Source organism: Tamandua tetradactyla, chromosome 4 (assembly GCF_023851605.1).
Source record: "Tamandua tetradactyla isolate mTamTet1 chromosome 4, mTamTet1.pri, whole genome shotgun sequence".
In the NCBI taxonomy this organism is placed as follows: Eukaryota; Metazoa; Chordata; class Mammalia; order Pilosa; family Myrmecophagidae; genus Tamandua; species Tamandua tetradactyla.
In genome coordinates this window covers 148,955,892-148,968,854 of record NC_135330.1, presented here as the reverse complement: position 1 = coordinate 148,968,854, position 12,963 = coordinate 148,955,892, and the positions used below count along the sequence as shown (strand labels likewise).

At 33.8% G+C, this 12,963-nt stretch overlaps 1 long non-coding RNA gene across 1 annotated transcript in view; it reads right to left on the bottom strand.

The window, feature by feature from the left end:
- Positions 1-1,421: 1,421 nt before the first annotated feature.
- Positions 1,422-12,963, bottom strand: part of LOC143679436 (uncharacterized) — a 30,800-nt gene continuing 19,258 nt past the window's right edge. Inside the window, exons 2-3 of the long non-coding RNA XR_013173762.1 lie at positions 2,357-2,508; positions 1,422-1,561 (exon numbers count right to left, since the gene is read on the bottom strand). This is a non-coding gene — a long non-coding RNA (uncharacterized LOC143679436). The remainder of the gene's footprint in view (positions 1,562-2,356; positions 2,509-12,963) is intronic.

The window sequence follows — 12,963 nt, the reverse complement described above, 5'->3', positions numbered from 1 at the left end:
AGCTTCTAAGCTGCTAAATGCAGAATCACATCAGCCCTGCATATTTGCAGAGGAGAAAGAGAAGCTGCTTCGTTTCAGTGCGAGAGGATAACTAGAGAAAAGTGCTGTTGGATATCTGGAAGAGTTCACCAACTGTGCTCAAAGAAGCTACATCTTGGATTCGCTGACAACTGCTCCTAGACATCATTTATCCTGCAAGGGTAATGGAAAATTCTCTTGGAGAATGTTGCACTGAATTACCGTGAGACATTTATTTGAGTCTTGGGATGCCGATTTCCACAATGAAGACTGTAAAACTGAATGTCAGACAATATACTCTAGGAGGTAAGATATGCGATATTAAAGGCACTTGGGCCATTTCTAGGTCTTTCAATAAATGTAAACATGTCAGAAACAGGACTACCGGCCAAGTCAGCTATGCTATAGCTCTATTAATGTATTCCTTTTTAATTGTACTTACTCTTCCCTTTATTGCTTTCCCCAATTTCATGAATGTACTCTCTTTTGTTTTAACTGAAGGAAGGGGGGAAATATGTTTTCAGGAAAGCTTACAAATAACAGCATAAGTGCTTTAAAATGTTTATCTCCAAGGGTATCCTACTCTGCCATCTAGAGGAAAACTGAGAGTCTGACATCTCTTTCAGGGAAAAGGTAAACTAGAATAAATTCTTTATGCTTAACATAAAAAATTCTGATAAACAAATAATGTAAAAGAGCCACAGGAAACAGAATATCCCACACAGCTTTTTCATGTAGATAATGGAAACCAGAAAGATAGAAAAAACATATCTCCATAAATTAAAACACATGCACATGCATGCTCACACTAAGAAGGATAAATGCAAAATAAATAAATACTGATTTTGCATCATTTTGTTATAGAGACGATCACAGATCTTCAAATCAATTGCACCTGAAAATTATTTTCTTTCTCTCACATCTATACGTTTTTTCAATATAATGTCTAACTATTGATGTCTTTTTTTCTGCAAGTGTCTGACCTTCATGCTTGGTGCCATAAATGTGCTGGAACCCAACTTACATTTTACACATCTTCGAGCGTGTTTGGCAAAAATAAAGGGAATGGGCATTCTCAGGTCACATTAATGGAGAGCTTGATTTCTTTCAAACATGTCTATTCTTTTTTATCTACTCTTGTTTTTTTTGTTACCTGTTCTTAATGAAAGTGAAAATACATAGTACTTAAAGCATTTTTCATGGACTAGAAGTACTCTGGTTATTTTAAAAATATATCTACAATGAATATATACTGATAACATATTTTAATGTATCATAGCTTTTTTGTTGTTTGTGTTGTTTGTCTCTGTCCAGCATAGCACAGTCCAGTTGGATATAATGTATAATTGCAGGCAAGAAAATAACAGAAGGTTCATGAAAAAGTCACTTACCATTATCGTTGAATGAATTTATGTCAGAGACCACGAAAATACTTGGCATCTTCCATTGAATTACTGTTGTCTTTTAAAAGGTCTCTATCCAAATGGTGTTTTTATATTGCTCCTCTTGTGAATAGAAGATAATCCTGTGAATGTCAGTTTATCTGACATTCATGAGGCATGAGGCATGTATTTTGATGAATTGATTTATTCTTCCATATTAAAGTAAAATAAACCACAGTTCAATTAGGTGAAATCTAAACCTTTAAAATGACAACCATCATGAATAAAATTTAAAAAGTACCTTCCATTTTTTTATTTTAAAATAATTAGGTAAGAGGATCTACTCAGACATCAAATAAATGCCTCTTTGAAAATTATCAGCCAACGAGAGTATATTAATGGCCTGTGATTCTTCTCACGTGAAGGAAAGTGTGCTCATATATTTCTATCTCAGTACAGTTTGATAATGCCCTTCTGAATTATCATGCCTGGATATCTAATATGATCTAATCCTTCCCTTTCTAAATTTTGAAATGTAAAATAGAAATCATATGCAGGAAGCAATAGAATAGTTATATAAATCTGATGAATTATTATAGGACAAAAAATACCAAAGTTCAGAAATACAATTTAGCCAGAAACTTCAGAAGTGCGTTATGGGCTAGATTCATTTTCAAAAACCACTCTCCTTAATCTTAATGTAATCATTTGATTGCATTTCTTTGCAATTTTATCAACCATGTATGCATCTCAGCCTACATTCAGTCCCACCCATTTCATTTTTAATTTAATATGCCTTTTTAATCTTTTTATCTACAAGTTTTTCCCTTTCATCTATTTATTTCTTTGTAAATTTTCTGTTGAAATAGTTGTGAGATTTGGCCTTTAGAGTTTCCCATAGTCTGGAATTTGCAAGTTCTGTACTCATGGTACAGTTCACTATGTTTCCCTCTCACCCATGTTTCTTGAAAATTGGCAGCTGGGTCCAGAGTTTTCATCAAACTCGTGTTCAATCCTGTTGTCAAAGGTATAGATAGTGCTGTGTTCTTTCATCAGGGGGCATGGAACTTTCTCTTTTTCTGTTATTTGAACCATTCTTCATCAAGGCCTAGAACCATTGTTGCAGAGTGGATAGCAAAATGGTGAGTCATTTGGAACATAAATAAATGCTTTAACTACTATTCAGTTTCCTAGTGCTACATTTCGTTTGGAAAGGCATGATAAATGTTTTACATAAATCCCATCCTAGTAATAGCTATTTGCTCCCCTATTATCTTCTGAAATTCACCAATTTGGTGTTATTAATATCATTGCAAATGTTAACATATTTGATGGATTTAAATTAGTTTTACCTATTATACATTATGAATCTCAAATTATATCATCTTTAGCTAGTTGGAGCCTCTCCAATAAAGGTACCTGAATCCATTTGACCATTAACAACCAAAAAGAAGAGATATTTCCTTTAGTAGACAAAAAGATTATTTACCTCAGTTTCTATTGCGATACAATTAAATATCCAGTGTCCATTTAAAAATTTAATGCACACATGCACAAATACACACATACACAGCCCAAGAATAAATCATCCATTTTTTATAAATAAGGCCATCTATGGAACAAGACAGCTGGCCAGGATGTTGGAATTATTAGATACATGCTTGAAAATCACTTTAATATTTTAAAGTATGTAGTAAAAAAATTGGAAAACACATGTCATGGTTAGGGACATGTGTCAACTTGGCCAAGTTGTGGTACCTGTTTATCTGATTGAGCAAGTGCTGGCCTGTCTGTTGCAATAAGGACATTTCATAGGATTAGGTCATGATCACGTCAGCTGCATCCCCAGCTGATTCCATTTGTAATCAGCCAAAGGGGAGTGTCTTCTGCAATTAGTGATGCTAAATCTAATCATGGGAATCCTTTTAAGGAGGACTCAGAGGGGACAGGTTCCATTCCTGCTTTGGCTGGTGAGCCTCTCCTGTGGAGTTCATCCAGGCCATCCATCGGACTCGTCGGCTTCGCAGCCTGCCCTGTGGATTTTGTACTCTGCGTTCCTGCAGTCACGTGAGACACTTTTATAAATTTTATATTTGCAAGTGTGCCCTGTTGATTCTGTTTCTCTAGAGAACCCTAACTAATACAACACATCTGAACGGTAATGGGATATCAACACAATGAAAATGAGATAAATGAAACAGGAAAGGAAAATTAAGCCACATCAAAGCTGTTCAGTAATAGGATTATCTGCACACTGAACACAGCAAAAAATTACTGAACTAGAAGATTTAGAATTAATTTCCAACTGTAATATAAAAAAGAAAAGCAAAAACAAATCAAAAACATAACTTATCACAAAGAAATGAAAACTTATTTCTACTCAAAAACTTGTACTTTGCAAAAGTAGTTTAGTGGTAGAATTCTCGCCTGTCATGACAGAGACCCAGGTTTGATTCCTGTTCCATATACTTCCAAAAAATGAGCAAATAAAGCAAACAAACAAAAATTCAACAATTGGTGTTGCAGTAAAGGGATACTTACATGAAAAAAATTATGAAATATGACCCCACCATACAGCATAAAAAAAAAACGTGTACACAAATGTTTATACCAGCTTTATTTGTAATATCCAAAAAAGTGTAAATAAGACAAATGTCTTGCAATGGATACTGAAACAAACTGTGGTATATCCATCAAATAGAATAATACCCAGAAATATAAAGGAATAAGCCACTGATACATACCCAAACTTGGTATTATGTGGCATATTTCTCAGGGACTGGAGCCTAGCCATGCTTAAAACTTTTTAATCCTTCTCTCCCTCTCTACATTCACTCTCTACCCTCCGTACCTGTAACCCCCCTCTCTGTTCCCCCCTTCCCCCTCTTGTTGTAGACCGCCCATTTCCGTAGCTCACCACTAAACCGCACGCCTTCCTGTTATTCTCTTCACTCCTCTATACCTAACCTAAGCCCTCAGCCTAGCAACTGCCTCCTGCCTTGTGTGATTGGCTGTCCCTTCCTGACGTGTGCGCCCAAGACTCCACCCCTCCCTGAGAGTACTTAAGCCCCACGCTTACCCCGCTCTGGGTCGTCCGAGCCCCGGGGTCTTCGGACCTCAGACGTCTCACTCCTCGGGTTCCCGGGTGGCCCATCCCGGTGTGTATCAATAAAAGTGTTAACCCGAATCTGGCCTCAGTGAAGACTTCTCGCGACCGCCGGCTGGGGAAAGCGCCGGCTCCAGCTTACCCAGGTTAATTCCTGCGAGCTCGCCCCAAACCCACCCAGTGTACCGGTTGCGCGGCCCGGCTGAAGCTATCAGCGGCAGTATTATACAAGGTTAAGAAGTCTAATCTCAAAAGATTATATTTCCATTTACATGACATTCTCAAATTATAAAATGTTGATATGGAGGACATACTAGTAGTTCTCAGAGGTGAGGGAGGGGTGATGTTAAGGGAATAAAACAAGAAATTTTCCTCTCTATTTCCAGGTTTTTTCTTAATCACCTTAGGGGGCAGTATGTATTTTGCTTACTTTTATAAAATATCAGCATTTCCATTAGTTGTTTGTGTTTGTTTTATCATTTTATGTGCTTTTTAACTCCTGATATCTTTTGGTTTATTCTGTGGGATTTTATAGCTTTTTGCATTGAGATTTTAATTCACTTATTTTTCTTTCATTGCTACTGGTATTCAATTCTATTAATTTTCCTTTGCAGATTTCTTTGGCTGAATCTCACAAATTCAGTTATGTCTGGGTTTTCATTATGATTTGCAGCTTTATGTTTGTAGTTCCCCTTGACTGAAAAATTGTATAATAGCATGTTTTCTAGTTACCTTGTGTCTTATTTTCTTTTGGCTCCTCAAGGAACTATGCATTGAGAATTTATGACTTACAGTTTTGATGCTAGGAATAAAATCCAAATATCAAAGCACCATCAAGGCAAGGATTTCTTCCCAAAGACAAGCAATGCACATGGAGGCTTCTCTTGGCTTCTCCTTTCTCTTCCAGTTTCCATTGACCTTCAGCTTCTTGCTTCCCTTGGCTTTTTTCTCTCTGTCTCGATTTTATTCTGCTTATAAAGTTCTCCAGTAATATGATTATGACCCATTTTGATTGAAGTGGAACACACCTTAACTGAAATAATCTCATCAAAAAGTCCCACTTCTGCCTGCCCATGAAAAAAAAAAAGTCCTTCTTACAATGGGTTAAAACCCACAGGAATGGATTAGGTTTAAGAACATGTTTTCCTGGGGTACATAATTCCAAACCACTATACCATATGAATGGGACGTCTAAATTTTTTTCAGCTGTGTTTAACTTCTAATTTTATTTCTCTATGCTCAGAATTTGGCTTTATATGATTTTTATTTTATTTTTTTAGAAATTGAGAGCTTTTATTATATTCTAAGATGGACAACTGTCAATTTTTAAATTTTCTTGAGCATACCTTTCTATTAACAGAGATAGAATGATAGACAGGCAAACAATGTACCCAGAGATGACAGATGGAGATGGAGAGAGGGTGAGAGAACGCTATTTTGTTGATTTTGGTTTTTTTCAGTTCTTCTATATACTTACTAATTTAAATCCACTTCACTTGTCTTTGTCTGAAGGAAATGAGTTAATGAGAGATGAGTTAAAACTCTCCCATGATAAATATACTTATAATCAGACATGATTGTAATATCACTTTTATATCTGTGATTGCCTTTTCTATTTTTGCTTATTGAATGTTTTATGAAGGTGTAACATACATTAAAGGTGCATATATCACAAAGGAATAGTTCAGGGTATTTTCACAAACTGAACACAGTAGTTTAGCTATCACCGAAATCAAGAAACCAAACATTACCAGGATCAAAGAAGCCCTTATGTCCCCTTCTAGTGATAATCCTGCCCCCAAAGGCAACTAACATTGACTTCCAATAACATATGTTAGTACAGGTTTTTTGTTTTTTTTTGCTTTATAAAAATTGTATTATGCATACTCCACATGATTAATTTATTTTTGTCAAAATTATGAAATGATGAATCCTCATTGTTATTACCATGTTATCATTATAGAGCATTTATCCCATCCTGATATAGCATTTTCTCAATATTTTTTTCATTCTCATCTCCAATGAGTCTTCTTAGACATTTTTTCTTAATCATACCCCATGAAATTTTCATACCACAAATATACTGTATATCTGTTTATGTATAAGCCTTGTTGTAAGTTTGTCCTAGTATATCATTGTGATTTTAGTTTGCATTTCTCTGATTGCTCATGAAGTTGAGAAGCATTTTCTATGATTGATAATTTATTGTCTCCTGTGAAATATCTTTTTAATTCTTGTACCTATTTTTATTAATTCTCCATCTTTTCACTAATTTGTTTGTGGGATTTTTTAAAAATAATATTTTGTGGGATATTTTTACTGTGAATATATTTTTCCCATATTTTGGTGTATGGAAGTTATTGTATTTCATGAGTCCAATTAACCATGTTTCTTTTGTTTTTATGAAAGCTTTCAGTATCCCTTGTAAAGATTCTTGATTTTTCTCTAGTACTTAAAAATATCTTCCCGTGTGTTATGCTAAATGCTTTATTGGTTACTTGTCACATTTAGAGTTACAATCTAACTGGACTGATTATGTTTATCCTACCAGTTAAGGCTCAAGATATTTTCCATATGGGCATTGCTTATTTACAAGATCAGCCTTTCCCCATTGTAAATGTGAGCATCTGCTCCTGGATGCAATGGAATTTTATATTAGTTAGCTCTAGGATCCTTGTGGTGATACTACATTGAATTAGTTACAGTAGCTTTATAATAGATGTTAATATCTAATAGCTTCCAATTCAACCAGCATTATTTATTTACAAGATCAACCATTCTGTACTGTAAATGTGAGCATCTGGTCCTGGATAATTGCAATGGAATTTTATATTGGCTTTAAGATCCTAAAGTAATACTACATTGATAGACACAGTAGCTTTATAATAGGTATTGACATCTGATAGCTTAAGTCCTCCAAATAACTTAAGTTCTTAAAAAAATAAGAACCAATAAGTTCTTATTCCTTGGAATTGCATTAGTTAACATGGGCATTTTCAATTAAATTTTAGAATCATATTGATCATTTCCAAGGAAGACAATCCTAAGAATATGTTTGTATTGAATTTATAGATTACAATTTCTCATTAGCTCAATACTTCATTAAAGGATTGATTGTTCAAAATTGTTAACATAGTGAATTCTTCCAGTTCTTTAGTTCTTTGAAACATTATTTGAATAGGAGTTTGTAGATTTCAGAGTGTAAATCTTGAACCAGATTATTACATGTATTCTTAAATATTTAATGTTTTTATAACATTGTAAAAATATGTTTTATACTTTATTTTCTGTTTGACATGTAAAAACATAATAGATTTTGTATATGGATCTTGTATCCAGATTTCATCACAGAGTTATTTATGAATTCTAATTGCCTATATATTTTTTGCGTTTTTAGATATTTAATGGGGTCGTTTATGGATAATGAGATTCTCAGTCCTTATGTTTTTTTTCTCCTAACTACACTGACAAAAACATCCCATACATGGTTAAATAGTTGTGATAGTAGGCATCTTTATACTGTCCCCAATCTCTGGGAGATAATTTTCAGTATTTAATAAGTTAATGTCTATCGAAGGTCTTTTGCAAATACTTTTTGTTAGGTTAAGAAATATTTGGTTTATTATTTTCTATCATAAATAAGTGTCAAAATTTTCAAATGCCTTTCTCTAACTATCAGGTGATCATTTCATGTTCTCTTTTTTCTTTTTTAGTTTCTGAGCTACATCTACATTATTTATGAGAAAGTTTGATTCATCAATTAGATTTTATAGAGTACTTAACAATTAGAATAAAGGTAATGCCAGCTTCATAAAAAGAGATAAAAAGAAAGCATTTTATCCTTTTCTTTTCCCTTGATGCATTTGTATAAGAGCAGTATTTTTAACATTCAGAAAAAAATCAGTGAAGACATTTTTTAAATTGTTTAAGGTTTTTAAATAAAGGATTGAATGTCTTTGATAGATATCAGACATTTAAAATTTTCTACTTCATCAATGAGGTATGTCATATTTCCAAGAAGGAATCAACTCTAATTAATGTAAATAAGACATTAGCAAATAGGATCAGGTGAACAACACTTGTTAGAAGAGATGAAACAGGTACAGTTCTTATTATATATAATTTATATCATGAGATACATTTTTAAAACATGGTAGTCACACTGTATACAAAATATGTGGCAATAGAAAAAACTATGCAGTGTGCCATGAACCCTTGCATATCTATTAGTGTTATAAAAATTGTATTTACTTGGAAGAAAAGGTGTCAAGGTAACATTTGGATACTTTGGAAAAGCAGACTTATGGTAATTTTTGAGAATGCATGTTTGAGCATGTGGAAGAAATTGTAACAGTTATCACATTGATTGTCTTAGGAATTACAGTACTTATTAAAATAAATGTTATAAAAATGCTTATAAGAAGACCAGGTGCAAAAATATTGGGATCCAAAATGAAAGAGTGGATTGTTGTGTACTGCAGTGTTATTAATGATCATGAATCCAAAAAACACTGTAAAATTTTTACCATGATTATATATAAACAAACATAAAAATATGATGGCATAAAAACCCAATGCAGATGCCACTCCAGTATCTGTCATCTTGAGGTGAACAGATACTGGGTTGTTCTCCAGACTCCAATGCCAGGTGCTGCACTGCGAGACCTGCTGCTGCCTCTGTTGCAGTACAACCACTCTGTGTCACTGATGATTCTGGACTCTTGCTGCAGCAACATTGGAAAAACTCCCTTAACCTTTCATTAAATGCAGTCACCTCTGGATGAACCTTAGAGACTCTGGTATCCTCCACTTTTAAGGTTGTTGTGTGCCCTTGAGCTGGTTATTGCATATTAGTTATGTTTTCACCTTGCTATTAAGCTAGCAAGCAAAATGCATAGAGCTGCCAAACTGTTGTTCTGAATCTACTTTTGACTTGCAATAATTTCTCAGGTCATTTTAGGACAATTACATGACAACCATACACAAACACAGACACACACATGCATATATCTCATATGTGATTATACACATTTTTCTTCTTTTGGATGAATTTTACTTTTAGATTATTAGAAAGTATGGGAAGATTTGTGTATTTTAAATTGTTACAGCTATAACAAAACTTTTTATAAAATTCTCTAAGTTCTCACTATTGTATACTGTTTATTATTTACTTCAGGACACTACTGAAATTAGCTAGAAACGTCTTCTTAATCTTTTTCTTCTCCAAGGGCATCTTATTTAAATTAATAATCTTTTACTCATAGGTAATTAAGGCATCCTGTAAATTCTACTTCCTATACATTCTCCCTTTTCTGTATCTATTTTTATTTGTTTCATTACATTACACTGTAAAAGTATCTAAATTACTTCCTATTTGACTCTCTTAACCAGTCCTTACTTTGACTTTTCTATTCCTCAGATACTTAAAATTCCATCTTTAGTAGATTCTCAGTAAAACTCAGAGTTCCATTATACTCTAAGTTTATGTATATCCCTGTTTCCTCATGGAATTTATAATTGGAGTAAGTTTGGGAGGATTTAAAACCCATGGCTTGTTTTTCTTTTCATTTATATCTTAGATGTGTTATTCTATTGTTTTCTGTCACAGAGTGTTATTTGATGCTAATTTGATTTCCTTTCCCTTGTAAGTGATCTCTTTTTTGGCTTGGATCCCAATGGATTGCTTTGTTCTTTAAACCTCAGTATTTTTACAAAATTATTTCTAACTGCTTGCCACTCTGAGTTAATTTTCCCAAATACATGATAGGTTTTTAATTTGGGGAGAAAGCATTGCCTTGTTAATGCACTGATTTGCAATTTCTTGTAGCCTGAAAACTGGGGGCATTTAAGTTTCCATTTTTAAAGCCAAACCATTGCATGAGCAGCCTAGGAAACTAAAACTGGCTCCTTGTAAGTAGAATTTGCCTTTTATTTCAGGAATGTGGGGAAGGAGTGTTTAACATTCACTATTGTTTTTCTTCATAGGGACTCATTTTATATAAATGGGCTCACTATGCTTATATATTTTTAAGTTTCCTTTTTAAAGAGTTCTACATTTCTGTTTGTTTTTTTAGAATGGTTCTCCATTCTAATTGCTACCTCCTTTATTGTCTTTTGTTTTGTCTACTTGCTCTTGATTTCCTTCTATTTTAGTTTTTATTTTCAAAATGTTAATTGCTTCTAAAATCACTCTTTTTCGAGCCAGTTTAGTTTCCTAGGCTGCTCATGCAATGGTTTGGCTTTAAAAATGGAAACTTACATGCCCCCAGTTTTCAGGGTATGAGAAAGTGCAAATCAGGGCATTTTCAAGGCAATGCTTTTTCCCCAAATTCTGAGGTGTTTTGGGACTAACTGCTGGCATTCCTTGTCAAATGATATATGGCATTCCTTGTCATATGACAAAGTATATAACAGCCTCTCATGTCATGTACGTAGTAGCATCGCCTGGTCTCTCCCTTTTCTTCCAAGTTCCTTTCATATAGCTTCTTGCTTCCTTTTGCATTCTTTCTCTCTCTCTAAATTTTATTCTCCTTTAAAGAACTCCAGTAACAGTATCCAGACCCATCCTGATTGAGGTGGAATCCACCTTAACTGAAGTAACCTCATCAAAAAGTCCTGTTTACAATGGATTCACACCCATAGGAATGGATTAGGTTTGAGAATATAATTTTCTGGGTTCTAAACCATCACAGATCCCTATGGACTTTATTTTTTATTTCTCCTTCTGCTTAGCTATAGCTACATTAAGCTTATACCATTTAGATTAAACTGTTCTTATATAGTGTCTATTGCTTTATTAATTTCAACTTGCTCATTTTGCAGTATTAGGTGATAGCAGTCAGTTCCATGTGATCTTATACATATGTTTCTATTTCCTGTTGGTTTGCAATTCTCTCTTCATGTACGATTTGACCAAAATACTTCAAGTTTGTTCATGCTTAAAGAAGATGCATTTTTCTGCCTTCAAAATGATAATTGCTTCTAAAATCTCTCTCTTTTTTGAGCCAGTTTTAGGATTGATATGGACGAATGGCTGTTTTATTTTTGATTTTTTTAGTATTAGGTACAAATGTTACCTTTTCTATTACTCTCAGGAATTACATTTTAAAAACTAATCTCTCAGCATAGTCAAATCTCCAAATCTTTCTAAGATTTTTATTCTTATGGTCCTATCCTGACACTATTGTGTGGGTCCTCACCTTCTTTACTTTAAGTGTTTCTGCTCTAATCTAATGTATGTTCTAATGCAGGTTTCTTCTCAGTGCAGAGCTTTCCTTTCACTGAATATTTTGGAGGGTTTTTAACTCACCCCTCAGGCCGTCTGCAGTCTCACATTTTCCTGGTTTACCTTCTAGCATTTGAGGGTATACTTTTTGCTCAATTTTGTTGCAAATGCTATGTGTAGGTTTTAAAATTTATATCGTAGGTGCTCCAACCATTTTGTGGAGAGATTTGCGAGATTCAAAACCATCTCACTACCACCACACCTCAGCCACTTTGTCTGCAATTGTAATAATACGTTTAAAAAATCATGACATAATCTGAGATTCAGAAAGTAAGATACACAAGACGATGTAAAGGAAGGTGCCCAAAAACAAAGAAAGAAAAAGCAAAAGGATGAAACAGAAGAGCATAACAGCTGAAAGAAAAATTAAGTCAAATCAAGAAACCCCAAGTAAATTCTATAAAGAGTGGCTAAATTGAAACATATAACTTCATTAGTGGGGGAGGAAAGGTGGCGTTTCAATATACGTGATATACTCTGGCAGTTGAAAAAATATTACAACATTTATTTTACTACTCAAATTTTTATCCATATTTTTCAGGTTATATTAGGACTTCACATCGACTCAAAGATAAGGTTGGGAAAAATCAAACCATATTTCTTTTTCTGAAATAACAACTAGTAACCTGTTTTGATGATGAAAATAATAAATTGGAAACAACTCCTTTCACTACCCTCCCAGAGAAACAGAGACATCTATCCTTACACTCAAATATCAGGAGCTATGGCAGTTTTAATGGAGGCTATGAAACAGCCAAGAAAATCCCCCATGCACAATTTTTCTGAGCATCTAATTAACTGTCTATGATATTGGTTATTTCTTCAAAACAGATCCCATAACCATTTGAATAAACATGTAAAATACCCTAAAGGCATTATTATTCTAATAAATAATTATACAAGGCCACCACTGATTCTATAATACCATTCACTGACAACATAAAATAAGTTGGAAAGTGCAATGGCCTATACTATTGCTCTAAGTAATATGAAAGGGCCATTTAGAATCAATAGACTTTCACTCACATATAATTAACTATTTATGACTCATTAAAGAGATTGCACATGACATAAGGGTTAAAAATGTATGTTTCTATGCCTGAAAATGTAATAAATACATTACATATTATTATGCATGCATATTTCGCAGGTGGATTTCATGTTTGTAAGAT